The sequence below is a fragment of the Eptesicus fuscus genome, chromosome 7 (assembly GCF_027574615.1).
Source record: "Eptesicus fuscus isolate TK198812 chromosome 7, DD_ASM_mEF_20220401, whole genome shotgun sequence".
NCBI lineage: Eukaryota > Metazoa > Chordata > Mammalia > Chiroptera > Vespertilionidae > Eptesicus > Eptesicus fuscus.
The window spans coordinates 19,713,881-19,729,425 of record NC_072479.1 but is presented as its reverse complement, the minus strand read 5'-3'; the positions used below and the strand labels follow the sequence as shown (position 1 = coordinate 19,729,425).

Here is a 15,545-nt window from a genome sequence, read left to right as displayed (position 1 = left end):
CCTGAGCTCAGTCACATGAGGAAAGGGTCAGGAATTTCAACTGGCCGTCATTCCGGGCAGCAGGTATGTCACGGCCCACGTGAGGAGGAGTTACAGACAGGCCCACGATGGAGCTGCGGGTTCAGAAGCCAGTCTTCCTTCCACGGGGAGGCCGAGGTGTCTGAGTCAGCACAGCTGACATTCTGGACGCATTTTAGCTGAAATCTAACTTCAGGCCTAGGGTTAAGGCCGGCCATAGGGTGTGCCTGTCAGAATGTGCTAGGCTTTGCTCTGGTTACAAACAATGCCAAAATATCAATGGCTTAAAAAAATGAAGTTTATTTCTTGCTCAGGCTGACACACCTGCCACGTCAGGTGAGGGACCCGGGCTGATGGAGCCTCTGCCTTCTAGACCGGGTGCCGGTGGTCAGGGCAGGGGCAGGGAGCCTGGCGAACCATCCACTGGCTCCTAAAGGCTTCTGCCAGGAGGGACGCCTGTGACCTCCGCTCACTGCACTGGCCCCCAACTCCAGGGAAGTACGGACAGGGCGGTACAATCCTGCCACATACCCAGGAGGAAAATGTCATGTCCGTGACACGCACAGTGCCTTATTTAATTGTTAAAACCTCAGAGACAGGTTTTACTTTTATTACTATTTTACAAATGAGAAAACTAGGCACAGAGGTCAGTACATTGTCCAGGGGCACACAGCTAGCCAACGGCAGAAGCCAGGACTGGAATCCACTCACTCTGTCTCCCTAGCAAAAATGACTGAGAACCTTTACTCTGAGTCAGCAGACATCATGCTAAAACATTTTTTTCATATATTCTTTTTTAAAAATTCATAATTGTTTAAAGTATTACATACATCTCCTTTTTCCCCCACTGACCTCTCCTGGGCTGCTCCCACCCCCCAGCACATGCCCTCACACCCCTACTGTCTGTGTCCATTGGTTATGCTTACATATAGGCATGCATACAAGTCCTTTGGTTGATCTCTTACCGACCCCCCGTCCTGGCCCCTGCCACCTGCCTTCCCTCTGAGGTTTGACAGTCTCTGTTCGATGCTTCTGTGTCTCTGGATCTATTCTCTTACATTTGCAACAGCATGGATGGACCTGGAGAGCATTATGCTAAACAAAATAAGCCAGGCGGAGAAAGATAAATATCATATGATCTCACTCATTTGTGGAATATAATGAACAATATAAACTGATGAAAAAAATAGATCATATAGTCTTTACACCAATCCTATGAGAAAAGCAAGGCTTATAAAGAATACATGTTTCTCAAAGTCCATGAATAAATACTAAATAGCTTGGCTGGGGCTCCACTCAGATATATAAACAAGGCAAGACTTTGAAAGACCTGTACAAGCTCAGCCACTGGTGATGAGAATCCATCCTGCAGTGTCCCAACGTGGTTTTCCAGACTTGTGTGGAAGCTTCAGGCTTGGTTTAGACTCCTCTGTCCGAAATTCTCCCTCAGGCTAGCCTCAAAACCATCATCCATGTAACTTCCTGCCCCTGGCCCCGGGCTGGGGCCTGGAGCCGCACCAATTTCATGTTGGGTACAACTTATAAAATCCACTTTCCTTCATCCATGTTCCAAAACATAAATAGTGAACTAGGCAAAATAATTTTATGAGGGTAAAAAAGCTTATTGCTTTTATCAAAATTGAAAGGGTTAATCACGAAACAGGGCTTTAACTTGGCTGGGGCTCACAGAAGAAAGCTCCTTCTGCAAACCTAAGCCTTGCACAAACATGCTCCCTGAGTGGTTATTTTACAGAAACTCCTGAGGACCATAACCCTTGCACAGCCCCCAGGAAGGACTCTGGCGCCAGCAGAAGGACAAAGGGCAAGGCTGTAAAACTAGGGGGAGGGGGGGGGGGGCGGCACGTCCTGATACGTGTCAAGCCGAAGCCCCATCTGCAGCACTCCCTGAGCACATAAAAAGCCTGCTCCCTCCCCACTCCCCACTGATTTCTTTTTCGGACTCAGTCCACCTGCACCCAGGCGACTTGAATAAATATCTTTTTGACTACACTGAGCCTTGAGTCCGTTCTGTGCGACCCCGGCCCAACCCTGAACCTTTCAAAAATCCCGGTCAGGCATTTACAACCCCTAAGAGAGGAAAAGAAAATAAGAGAAACAAGGTAAGAATAAGAAATGTAAGGTCTCTGGAGAAGCAAGGGCCTCACAAGGGAGGGGGTGCTACCTGGACACGGTGGGAAAAGGCACTCAGCAGACAACCCACGGCCCTGCCTGGAGAGAAGGGAATGACCCGTCCCTATGCTGGGCCAGGCCACACAGCTGAGAGGACGAGGCGGGGCCCTGCAGGGGTACGAGCTTTATCACCTTCCTACCTGTAATACGTATATACGAGACTACTAAGCCATCTTCCCTCCTGCTCGCTGAGGTCACGTGGCATGCACTCGGGAAATGTCTCACCAGCCAGTGGACACGGAACCAGGGAGGCTAGCCAGTCATAGATCCCAGCATCAAACACTTGGTTTTCTTGCTAACTGAGCTAACCGGTCCTGGAAAAATCACGCTGAAGGCTTGATAAGCACCCTCCTTTTCGTGACATAATGAACACATTCACGTGGATACCTATGCACAATACCTCTATTTCAGAAGAAAGCCACTTCCCCCACTACATGCTAAAAATGGGAAAATCTTAATGATCCTCTCATAATATCCAAAAGGATATTAGTCAAGTGTCTTAGTGACACTTTGGTTCTAATTTGTTTACACAAAGACATTTCCTTTCGTAGTTCAAGTCTGACAACAGTACACGTTGAACTTGAAGTAAGTTCACGGTGTACAGAACTGGAATTGAGTCACTAGTTGGCCATAAAGGTTCAATTCCCCCTCCTCTTCCTCTCCCAGCATCACTGACAAGAATCTGTAGTGTCATCCTTCTATGCCTTGCCTGCAGGTGAAGTAGACCTCATGACTCAATGAAGGATCCTTCCGAAGGGAGGCTGGGATATGGTCCCGGTGACAGCCAATCCTTCACCCACCGACACTGCTAATTAACAGTGTAAAGCGTTCAAGGCTCACAACAACAAATTCTTCAAACATCTTCAAGCACTTACAGACACTTGATACTGTAATTACAATTAATTACCTTCTCATTAAGCCTCTACCAGGCAAGAGCGATAACCTACTTGGAGTTACATGCACTAGAGCAGTGGTCGGCAAACTCATTACTCAACAGAGCCAAGTATCAACAGTACAACGACTGAAATTTCTTTTGAGAGCCAAATTTTTTAAACTTAAACTATATAGGTAGGTACATTGTTATTAACTTAATTAGGGTACTCCTAAGCTGGCCTTTGCTAAAAACTCAAGGGGCCAAAGAGCCGCATGTGGCTCTCGAGCCGCAGTTTGCCGACCAGGGCACTAGAGACTACGTATTTCTTCAAAATAATTTATAACTCATACTTTCAATTAATACAAACTAACCCCTTACAAAATTAGTCTGACCTGGTAGATTTACTGTATACTGTGTAATTTACATAAAAGTTAAATTAAAGGGGGGAAAAAGGCCAGATTTTAAACGACTGCCTTGAAGGGCAAAAGGCTATGGTAATGAAAATCAAGCAACTTATAATGAGTAGCAACTGCAGGTACACTTGAAAGTGGGGAGGCATCAAATAAGTTGTGGTTATAGCTAGTAAGACACATAACCAGGATTTGTAGCAAGATCTAAGCTTTCAACCTTATTCCATTAGTCCACACAGCCAGCTGCCCCCGAATGCTTTGCGCGCTTTCCTATTTCAGCACGATAAATGCCTGCTAGCTCCTCACCCTAGAGGGGCCTCCCTGTCTCCATCCCAATTTACCTTTTAACTACTGATTCAAACAGCCTCCTCCAATCTCAGCTGAAACTAATTGCTTCCTTTGTGCTCATCCCCACATCTGCCTTTACCCCTTCTACAGTAAGCACTGAGTACAGTAATAAGTACCTGTGTAATATTTGTCCCTCTACTACCATGAAGCCTCAAGGGGTGGGGATGTCTAATAAGCTACCTGAGTTCTGCCGCACATTCCTTCCTCAGTAGGATCTCAGTATTTGTCGCATGATTCCATAACTGACAAACAGCCAACTGGGGCAGCCTCATGTTTACATCCTCCCAGCTGTTTGCACTGACAGAACCTGCAGCTGAGGTTGTGCTGGATTACTTTCCAGACAGACTGGGCTGTTAATGTTGACTCACGCCAGATCAAACATTCAGGAAACTGATATGTCTTCTACGGCTCCGAGCAGAATACAGATGACCACCCGGACAGTGTGGTGCAGTGGTTAGGTGTCGACCCATGAACCAAGAGGTCACTGGTTCGATTCCTGGTCTGGGCACATGCCCGGGTTTCAGGTTCAATCCCCAGCAGGGGGGTGCGGGATGCAGCCAGTTGATGTTTCTATCCCTCTTCCTTCCTCTCTCTAAAAATCAATTAAAAAACATAATATGCAGTTGTACTCCCTAAGTGACGTTTTCCCTGGGGTTACCATCATAATTACGGCAGGGAACCCAGGAGGCTGCTCCTTCTAACACACATATTCAGTCCATTAATTGTGATAACAAAAAAGCAGTCTTGCATTGCATTAAATTAAAAAACTTAAAAATAATTTATTTAATGCACTAGCAAGATTATTAAGTAAATATAGTTCCTTGTCCCTCAGGAAACCACAATTCAATAGAACGTGGAGGCAAAACAAAGGAGTCCTTTTATCCTCCAGGGTCTAAGAAGTCGGTGACTTGTGGAAAGGGGAAAAGAAGGCCTCAAGAAGAATGGTCAGATATAAGTATTTATATCAGGATATTTAAAATTTATTTAAAATAAATTGGCAGAGTATTTAAAATTTATTTTAAAAAGAGAAGATATCAGTTGCTAAGAACTTGTTAAGCATCATGTAATTTTCTAAATGCTTCACATATTTTATTTTTGCGTTCAATAATCTAAGGTTAGAATAATTACTTCTATTTTATATATGGAAAAAGTAAGTTACTTGTCTGAAGCCATAAGGCAAACAAATGGCAAAGCTGTGGTCCCAGCTGGCTTCAAGGTCTGGATGCTAATAATATCCCTGCCTTTTATTGAGAGCCCACTGCATGTACCTGAACCGTAACCCTTACAACCCCTGAAATGTAGTTCACTTAAATCATCGTGTTACCATTAAATGTTACAAAGTGAAAAATATGTATAATGGAGAAACCAGAACGGCAAACACTAAGCAGACAGCTTTGGACAGTTCTTTAGAGATGTTCCCCATTTGACATCAATAAGAGAAGAGACTAGCTTAAATCCCAAGAAATCTTACGTAATAAAAAATGCAGGTAGCTTCTGTTTTAACCACAAACAATGATTCTTGTCTCCAGTGAAGCATGCCAGCTTGTACAGACACTCCCTCGCCTGGCTCAAGCCCTAGTAATACCGTCATCATTAGATGCTCTGCAACCAAGACGCAGGCAAGAGGAGGCTTCCTTTTTCCCTTCTCCTACAGCCACAACAATTGAAAAGCACCGAAGATTTAGATCTCAGACAATAGTCCTCTAGAAACATAGTGTTTTGTAATCTGGGAGAAAGGAAACTACAAAGAAATAAATTGAATGTGGGTTGTGATTTTTAAGATAAACATTATACCATGACCCTTCTTAGAACCCGAGTCTACATTCGGGCTGACTGTCTTTTCGAACAGAGGCAACTGCCTGCCAGGGCCCACTCACACCTGCAGCAACCAGCCAGCTCAGATTCGTAGGAAAGCCCTGATCCAGAGCCCCGTGTCCTACAACAGAGGTTAACTACACACAGTGGTAGCATAAGATCGTGGTTAAAAGCACAGATGCTGAGCCAGACTGTAGAGGTTCAAAGCCCAGCTCTGCCACGTCAATTGTATCACCTTGGGTAACTTACTCTCCCTATGCCTCGGTTTCCTCATCTGCAAAATGAGTGAGGACAGCAGTGTCTACTTTACAGGGTGATTGTGAGGATTAAATGAATTAATGATTGTGAAGTGCTTGGAACAGCGACTCATACAGAGTAAGTGCTTCAGTGTAGGCTATTATTTTTTAAACACAACAACCCCCACAAAAGGTGGGAACTTCAGGAATTCCAGAGCCAAGAACAATGATGCTACTGTCACCATGATTAAGCTCTTCTGGTGGAAAGTGATAACTACTCCGCCCACTCATGAATCCTCCTGTGTACACATTTCATCTGAGGGAGGGGAAAAGACATACGGGTCCTCAAGCGCATACCTGGAGGGCCCTTAAGGATCAAGTTTCAAAGTACCTGAACTGAACAGTAAAGATACCCAGAAGAGGAATACTTAGTATTTGAGTGATTTAACCTGACTTTTAAAAAGGCATAGGACCTCAAATGACTATAATTTAAAACCTTTTAATAAGTGTCATTAGTCTTCTCTGTTGCTATTTACAGTAAAACCAGGACTGTATATTAAGACCCTAAAGACAGATATCTAACATTTCCCATCTCCAAGTCTTTAAGCAAAACAAGGGAAAACTGCATTAGAAAAATTTATCTAATGATTATAACTTGCTATGTCCTCTAAAAAGTCCCTCAGCCTAATTCTTGAGAGTATTATGTCATGGAATCTTGTTTCTCTAGGTAATACGCAGGGTTATTATGGGCCGGGCTATAGTTAAATTCCATGACCTTATCCATGAATGGCATCATTGTCTAATTTTATCCAGGTTCTCTCTCCCCCATCCTTATTCAAACGGTCACCAAATTCTATTATTTCTTTGTCCAATCATTTCTCTCTAGACCGCCCTTTCCCTGCCATCTTTGGATCCATCTACCTGCATCCACACCCTCACTTCCTATCTTACTTACAAAGGCAAGAGTTTAATCAGGTTTTCAATTCTTTCAATGTTCTACTTCTTCAATCCAGCTTTAGAGAGTCTTGTACACGAATCTTCTAAACTTCCATCATGGTACATCACTGCTCAGGATGTACAATGGTTCTTCCTATAAGAAAGGAACTGAGTTCCTCCTGCTCCTAGGACTTAATTCCTGAATAATTTTTCCCATTCCAACTCTCCAATGTCTTCTTCCTTCCACCACCCACTGGACAGATCTCAGCACTGTAGTCTACTGAACGCATTGCTGTACTTTTACTTTTGTTTTTTAACCCCAATAATTACATCATGCCCTTCTGGACACACCATTTCCAAGGCCTCTGTCTTATCCAAATCCGACCATCCCTTCAAGACCTCCTCCATGAGGCCTTTCCATAAGACTCCTGCCCGTGTTACTTCCTCCCTGTCCATCCATTTTGGCTCTTATTTATACTGTTGAGTGGGACCCTACTTCTGTTGTCTTCCTTGTTGAATTTTTGGATTACTGAAAATATTCACTTTTATGATACCAAACAAAACTCAGCACACACAGAACTAGCAGTATCACTGAGTGGCAAATACCTGTTTTTGTAATCGGCTTCTTTGCTATAAAGCAGTCTATTACAAATTCTGGAAGAGGCCCACAGTAATAAATACCTATTTTACCAATACATAAATATATACAGTATGTGTGCATGTATACACATATGTAATTGAAACACGTTTTATGAAATAATGCTTATCTTTACTACATGCAATGCAACTGTCTTTTTAAGAAACAGCCTATAATTTGGACAGCTGCACACTTGGAAATTATAATGAATATTGTTAGGTATATTAATTTTCTTATGTAAAAAAGTGCTTGTTTTTAGATACAGATCAGAAACTAAGTTCCCTGATATCTGTGTGTAACTTACTTTGAAACAGATTACATACACACCCACACAAAACAAATATAAAAAGTTTAATTATTGAATCTGGTGTGGGTATCTGCTGTACTCTTTCTTCTGCTTTTCCTTATAAAAATATAAAATCATACCTGTTACTCATTCAATTTATTTCATGGCCAACCAACAAGCTTTAATACTGCTTGAAAAATAGTGCTTTATAAATAGGAAAAAGACATGCCACTCCTTCCTGTTTGCTAACTATATTTAAGGAGGCGCTAACATACTAAAGAATGTTCTGAGGTTACTTCCTGGAGTGGGTCAATAAAGGATTTTATTTTCCATTGCTCTGAGTCCACTGATCTCTCCTTGAAAACTCTTTCTATGAAACTTTCTATGAATTATTAGTACCTTAGCAGGAGGGTATCAGATTAAGGACTAGTTTTTTACTTGCAGAGATCACAGAATCATAATTTACCCTAAGGGACCTTTCATCCTACAAAGAATCTTTGCAGTATAAGGACTACATCTGGGAATGGCAAAAGTTCAAGACAATGTATTGAAACTGAAAATGTCATAATAAACATGTGCCCTGGTTAAAAAAATGTTCCATGAGCAGAGCCATAACACCTCACTGAACTGACAGTAAGAAGGAAGTGTTATAAATGAATGAAAGAAATTTCCAGAGAAATAAAATTCTTTCCATTTAAAGGCCAACATTTTTAAGACCTGCTGATTATATATTTCTGATTTTCTAAATTCCTAGGACTGTTTTCCTGATGACTGGGTCACTCATACGATGAAATTTGCATTGTGATGTAGCACCGTGACTGCAGAAAGAAACCAGGACTAGATCAGCAGGGGACCAGGGCTCCAGGTGTAGGGCCCTCATTTGAGAAAACAAGATAGTCGGACTTTTCAACTTCCCAGGCCTCTGCAGCTCTGATACCCAACAATTCTGTAACGCTGGTAGCCCTACGCACATACCGAAGAACACAAATTGAATACAGGGTGGGGCAAAAAAAGGTTTGTAGCTGTTTGTATAGAAAATGATACAATAATTAATAAATAACAATATAAGAATAAACTCTGTTTTCCATACTCAAAACTGTAATCCTACTGTTGCCCCACCCTGTATTTACCCTTCCTTATAATGAATCTATCTTATCAAAATGAAAATTAAGCAAACAGTAGTTAAAAAACCATATGCAGCAAGTGAAAGAAATGAATAATTCTTAACACAACAACATAGATGAAGTTCATGTATGTCATACTTAATGAAGGAGACCACACACAAAGTGTACTTGCTGTTTGAGTCCAGGGATCCAGAGGTCAGAACAGCGGTCACCCTTGTGGGGAGGGGGAGGGAGAATGATCTGCGGGAAGGTGGCACAAAGGGGTGCTGGGTGCTGACAATGTTGATGCTGGGGGTAGTCACTCAGGGCACGCACAGGCAAAAATCATGCAACTGTATAATTGTACATTTAAGGTGTATGCACTTTACTACAAGTTATTCCTCAAAAAAGTAAAGAATAAAACACACCAAAAAATCAATGCGAATACAGGAGCTGTTAAAATTACAACTTTATCTTTATAGTACCTATAACATTGCAGGTACTCAATAAATGTTGGTTAACATACAGTGTTGTTCAATTCCAGCAGAAAAAAGAACTTTAATTTCATTAGTGTGTCAATACATACTGCATTCTGTCAGCTCTTTAATATTTTTAACATTTCCAAAGCTTTCATGACACACCTAATAAATATTTGGTTTTAGTATCTATATATATAAAAGGCTAAGATACTAAGTGTCTGAGTAATGAGGTCACGTAGCAATGCCTGGCTTCCTCTCCCTAGCTAGAACATGACTTGCTTTATAGCCAGGTGGAAACATTTTACACTTTAACCAAATGTCTGTGAAGCATTTTCCTGTGCCTCATCTCATTTGATCCTCACAGAAGTCCTGGAGTAGATAGATAGGAGACTTGGTGGAATCCTATTTTCTTTTCACTAGCCAGAAAATGGAGATTTAGAAAGCTTAGAAACTTGACTGGACTGAAAAGAAGTAAGAAATGGTGGACCTTGAAAACAACTTCAGGTTTTCTCACTGTGCAGAATATAGTCAAACACTGCTGTAGTTAAATATTTTACCCTTTGTTTTCCCTGCATGATCTACAATAATAATCTGCTTCTTGTTGATATTTACTGCTGTGTTGCTGACAATTACCTGAAAGAGAAGTTGGGGTACTTCATTGGGCTGGAAAAAGTTTAGCTAAATCAGAAAGCAGGTCTAATTAAGCAAATTTATTCTATATCTATAAAAGGCTAAGTTGACTCACGCATGCATGATACATATAAAGCTCTCGCTGGCTCCAATCGCACGCATGTGTTTCCATCTGTCAATATTAATCGTGAATTTGGTTGACACTTCTATTATAGAGAAAGGTTGAATAGCGATATTAAAATATTTCACCTAGCCCTAACTGGTTTGGCTCAGTGGATAGAGTGTCGACCTGTGGACTCAAGGGTCCCGGGTTTGATTCCAGTCAAGGGCATGTACCTTGGTTGCAGGCACATACCCAATAAGGAGTGTGCAGGAGGCAGCTGATCGATGTTTCTCTCTCATAGATGTTTCTAAGCTCTCTATCCCTCTCCCTTCCTCTCTGTAAAAAAAAAAATCAATAAAATATATTTTTAAAAAATATTTCTTCTAATTAATTTCCTTTCAATGTGCATGAATTCATGCACCGGGCCACTAGTCAGAATATAAAAGAGCAAATGTACAAAACACAGCAAGTAGCCATCTGTATGGCATACTAGTAGCAAGGCATTAATATCTGTGGTATAATTAAGTACCTCAGATCTATACACAAATGTATTTAATTTTAAATTCTGCACAATACAGCAACATCCTAAATGCCATGTTGATGCAGGCTGCAAATGGCTCACTCATAATAGTTCTTAAGAAAGCCAATGTTTCTCCAAGAGGCTGAATTAACTAAAGCACACGAAGTACAAGTAGTGCTTACTCACTCAGACCAAACTGTTTTATGACTGTTAATGGAATTGATTAATTTAGGTTCCAAGCCAGGCCCCCCACAATACAAAATTTCCACTTCAAAAATGTTTTTCTGGGCATCTTTTGTGAGCCAGGCAGTATGCTAAAAGCACTCATGGAAAGATGAGTATGGTGAACTCTGCCCTAGGAGCTCCCGCTAGGGCGGAGAGACACTTAGGCAGGAAGATGTACAGGACACAGGGCGGGAGAAGAACAATGCAGTAAGGACCCTGAGTGCACAAGGGCTGGAAGTGAGCAACCAGAAGCTTCAGTGATACAGCTTCCAAGGTGATATTTGGCTCAGACGTAGGAGAGGAAGCTCAAAAATCAGCCAAGAGAGCTAGCAAGAAGCACAGACAAAAAGTAAAATATTTAGGAAACTAAAAGTTTTCTTGGGCATCTAGAATTTAGAAGGACTAAATGGGTTATTCTAAATCAGAGTCTGATTGGGGGCTGTGGCGAAAGAGAGAGAAGAAATGAGTGCCTCAAGAAGACAGACAGCCTGGGGCAGGCTCTGTAAACCATGCTAGGCTTGACCCTTCATCATGTAGCCAAGGCGAAGCCAGGGCTTTAAACGTAGGTGGGGATTTTTTAAATTACAAAAATAAAATATTGAGGAATAGAGAAGGTGAAATATACGAAATATACAAAAAAAGTGTAAGGGGAAAAAAAATCACCCTTAAAACCTCCCTTAATTACAGACACTGTTTAGAATCTTATTAATTCTTTAAAACATGTAACTGTGCCTATACTGCACACAAGAGTTTCAGATCTGGTTCATGTGCTGCTCTCAGTCACACAGGATTCACTGAATCTGTAGGATTTGGTCAATCTGTGGCTGTACATGCATGCTGCCCTGCACAGCAACACCAAGGGCCCCTGCCTGGGATGCAGGGATCATATAAGCAGACCTACTTTAAAAAACACACGTTTGAAGCTAAGGACAGCTGTGTTCTCACTTAAACTGGTATTACCCATCACATGATGGGAAGTCAGGCATTTTGCCTCATAAAAACATGATTGGTAATTTATTCTATCTCCGCCTATCTCTCTTCTGGGGACCCGAAATGCTAAACAAACTCTGATTATCACAGCCCTGGTGCTTTTTATCAGAGAGCTCTACAGATGAAAAGGAACAAAATTTTCACCTAGGATGAAAGAAAAGGTAATAGCTAAAGATGACTTCCTTTTTCTTTTTTATTTACGGACTAGAGGCCTAATGCATGAAATCCGTGCAAGGGGCTCAGCCCTCACAGCCCTGGCTTTGTCTGGAAGGTCGTCCGGAAGGTTGTTCGGCTGTCCAGTCTAATTAGCATATTATGCTTTTATTATTATAGATTACGAAGAGAAATCCTTCCCTGCACACAGTAACTAAGCCATAATTACAGAAAATATCCCAGATTCTTCTGACTGTATACTGAGGTACACCTATCCACTTATATTATTCAGATTCTGTCTGAAACACACATACATGTTAAAATACTAAAAGGGGGGAAAGTGTATGAAGAACAGAAAGCAGTCTGGGAAAATTTCAACACCAGATTTAAAAAAAAAAAATCTTTACTGGGAACTGTAATGAACCAAATCACGGGTCTGTACCTGGCTTAGAGCCCTAACTTCCCAATGAACTCAGATAGGACACCTGCTCTGAGCTTGTTACAGAACTGCCTGTGCACAGAACTGCCATGGGAAAACATTAATTTTATGTCCAATCAGAAGAATGTCTTTCTTCTTAAGAGGCTTTTACTCATGCATAGTTCCCTAAAATATGTGAACGATGGGGTTTTATTGTCTTTTATGGGGAAAGCTGATGAGCTTAATAAGACCCCAATGGCTGCTGTGTAATAGTATTACAATGTAGTGTACTTTATTTTTATTAAATTGACTCAGTCCACCTACATTATTCAGCATTTCAAAATGTTAGAGGACCATCTGTTCAAGATTCACCACTGAGAACATTATGAAACCTCATTCAGCCCAAGATGTTATTCTGAATGTGATGAACGAAAATGCCTTTGATTTCTATACAGGACGATGCCTCTGATGCCATTCATTACTTCAGATGTTGTTATGACTGACGTTTTATTAATAAGGCCATTTTAAACATGTGTAAGTGTCACAATCTCTGTGGCAGAGATAGTTTGTTTAATTGCTTTTCATCCTGGATAAACATGTAGATCACAGCCAGTGAATATATATTTCATATTACAGGACTGACTCAAAGTGTTCAATCCTATCTAATCAGAGGCAAGGGTATGTTTATTTTATCAGGGGGCACATTCTTAAAAGGAACCAAACTTCTTATGCAAACAGTGAGAAAGTGACAAATAATTAGGCAAGAATTAAACGGCAAGCAGATCTGGGCACATCATTTATTTTCCACTTATATAGCATCTTTCATAAAAAATTTCAATAAATCTTGCCAAATGTTCTTGTCCCAACCTGGGATATGATTATCTGAAAGTGTTACAAATCTGTTCTGAATTTCACAATAAACAACTGACAGACATTAAGTCTTTAGGACTCATTGCTAAGTCGTTCTTCCCCTTTGCCTCACATCAAGTTCTCTTTCTTTCTTGATATTCTCTCCAACACTTGATACCTGCCTGGACTAAGTCTTCATACTGCACATCTGGACCACACTTTCTAACTCAACTCACTGTCTCCAGAATGCCCCTCTCAACGGTCACCACAGAGGCTGTATACAGGACGAGGTCTAAATTTTGTTAGTTGGAAGTCAAAGTCCTCCACGTCTTGACCCAAACTGAATCTCTCCATTCACACCTCTTCCCTGGACCAAATGGTCTGATCCAGGTGAACTGTGACAAGAAGAACATGCCTGGATCAGTTCTACTAGCTCATCTCCCCTTTGCTCATGTGCTCCACGCATGCATGCAGTCTTACCACCCCTTCCACTTCCACCATCTACTACTTGGTGCCTGCTATGCCCCCGTCAGCATGATAGATGTTTGACATATTTTTGCCTTTAATCCTCACCCCAATTCTGTAAGTTATGTTTAGTCAATCACGATAAGCATCACAGAAATTAGGACTTTGACAAGGTCACAAACTAGCAAGTGATGAGCCAGAGTCTGAACTCCTGTCTGATTCCATAGTCTGTGTTTTTTAAAATCTCATACACACTTCCTGAAATGCCATCCCCAACCTTCTACTTACCAACACCTTGGGGTTCCTTAGGAGTTTGGCTCAGTTTAACCTTTTCCACACACAGTCATTTCTTATCTCCTCCCATCTAGTAATCAGTGCTTACTCAGAACTCCTGCTGCTCTTAGAGTCCTCCCTGTTGCACTAAATCCTCCACTGCCTTGTGTTATTAGTTGCCTTATTGTGTCTTCCCCTTTTTTGCAGTCCCAGAGCCTCACATTGTCTCTTGAACACAGCAGACACTTGACTGTCATAACTGAGCCCTCTGTACTTTGATATTATTGTCTTTGGGTAAAATTCCATATCGGGTAGGATAATTTCAGTAACTGAATAAAGTAAGTCCAACTATAGGTGCCTTTTTGAGCTCACAAACTAAAAAGATCAGAGGACAGGGCTAATTTGGTGGCTTAAAAAAATGTTATCAAAGACCCAAACTCCGTCCATTTATCCATTCCAATATCCTCAGGACATTTGCTCATTCCTTCATGGAGGCAAGAGAACTACTGCAGTTCTACTGCAGACATGTCGACAACGTCTGGCTATAGACAAGTATTGCTGTCTTCTCATATTTTATTGGAGAGGAAAATGTTTTCCAGCAGCTCTCCTAAGGCCCCTTTGGCCAGGACTGAGTCCTATGTCTACGCATTAGTTGCAAGGGAGGATGTGGAAGCAGTAACATTTCAGCCTCTACTGCAGGAGCTGGCTCTGCCGGCTATATAGAAAGGAAGGAAAATGGTGCTGGGATAGGCAACTGGCAGTGTTTGCAAACACTGTTAGAGAAATATTAATGTAGTAATAAACTCTGTATAATAAAACTCCTCCATGTCTAAGTAGATGAATTGTCATAAGAAAGGTTTGTTAATCATGCTATAACAAATAATCCATTACAATAGAATTAAGAAAGAAGAGAAATGGAATCTCCCAGCTCTTTAGCTGATAAATTGTAAACACATTCCTATCCTCAGGTCTTCAGTTAAATATCACAATTTCTTCAACCACCATGACCATCACAAAGAAGGAAAGGCAAGTGGGGGTGAAACACTAGCCCTCTTGAGATTCCATATAGTTCTCCAAGCACATTAAAACAGACAAAAATACCAAAGAGATTTAAAGACCAAAAATGGATAACAAAGTATTTACAAGCCTTTGCCTTTTCGCCTCCTTTTTGCTGCTTCTAACAGGATAGTCTGCCTCGATTCACCACCACCTGTTTTCAGTTCGAGAATCAGCACAGACATCCATCAACGGGGAACAACTTTAAAAAATTCTAGTACAACCCTAGCTGGTTTGGCTCAGTGGATAGAGTGTCGGCCTACGGGCTGAAGATTCCCAGGTTCGGTTCTGGTCAAGGGCATATGCCAGGGTAGTGGGCTCAACCCCCAGTGGGGGGGTGTGCAGGAGGTAGCCAATCAATGATTCTCTCATCAGTGATGTTTCTATCTCTCTCTTCCTTCTTCCTTCCTCTGAAATCAATTAAAAAATATATATTTAAAAAAAATTCTAGTACAATGGAAAACAATGCAGCCGTTTAAATGGAGGTGGACTTGAATGGCTACCATGAGAAGCTGTCCAAGCTGAACGACT

At 41.4% G+C, this 15,545-nt stretch overlaps 1 protein-coding gene across 2 annotated transcripts in view; it reads right to left on the bottom strand.

Moving 5' to 3' along the window:
* TMCC3 (transmembrane and coiled-coil domain family 3) overlaps positions 1–15,545 on the bottom strand; it is a 66,387-nt gene that overhangs the window by 17,650 nt on the left and 33,192 nt on the right. The window contains exon 1 of one of the 2 annotated variants that reach the window (XM_054718795.1): positions 9,013–9,092. The exons of the other annotated variant lie outside the window; for it this stretch is intronic. The gene's annotated coding sequence lies outside the window, so the exon portion shown is untranslated. Of the gene's footprint in view, positions 1–9,012; positions 9,093–15,545 lie in introns of those variants that run through there. 2 annotated transcript variants of the gene reach the window in all.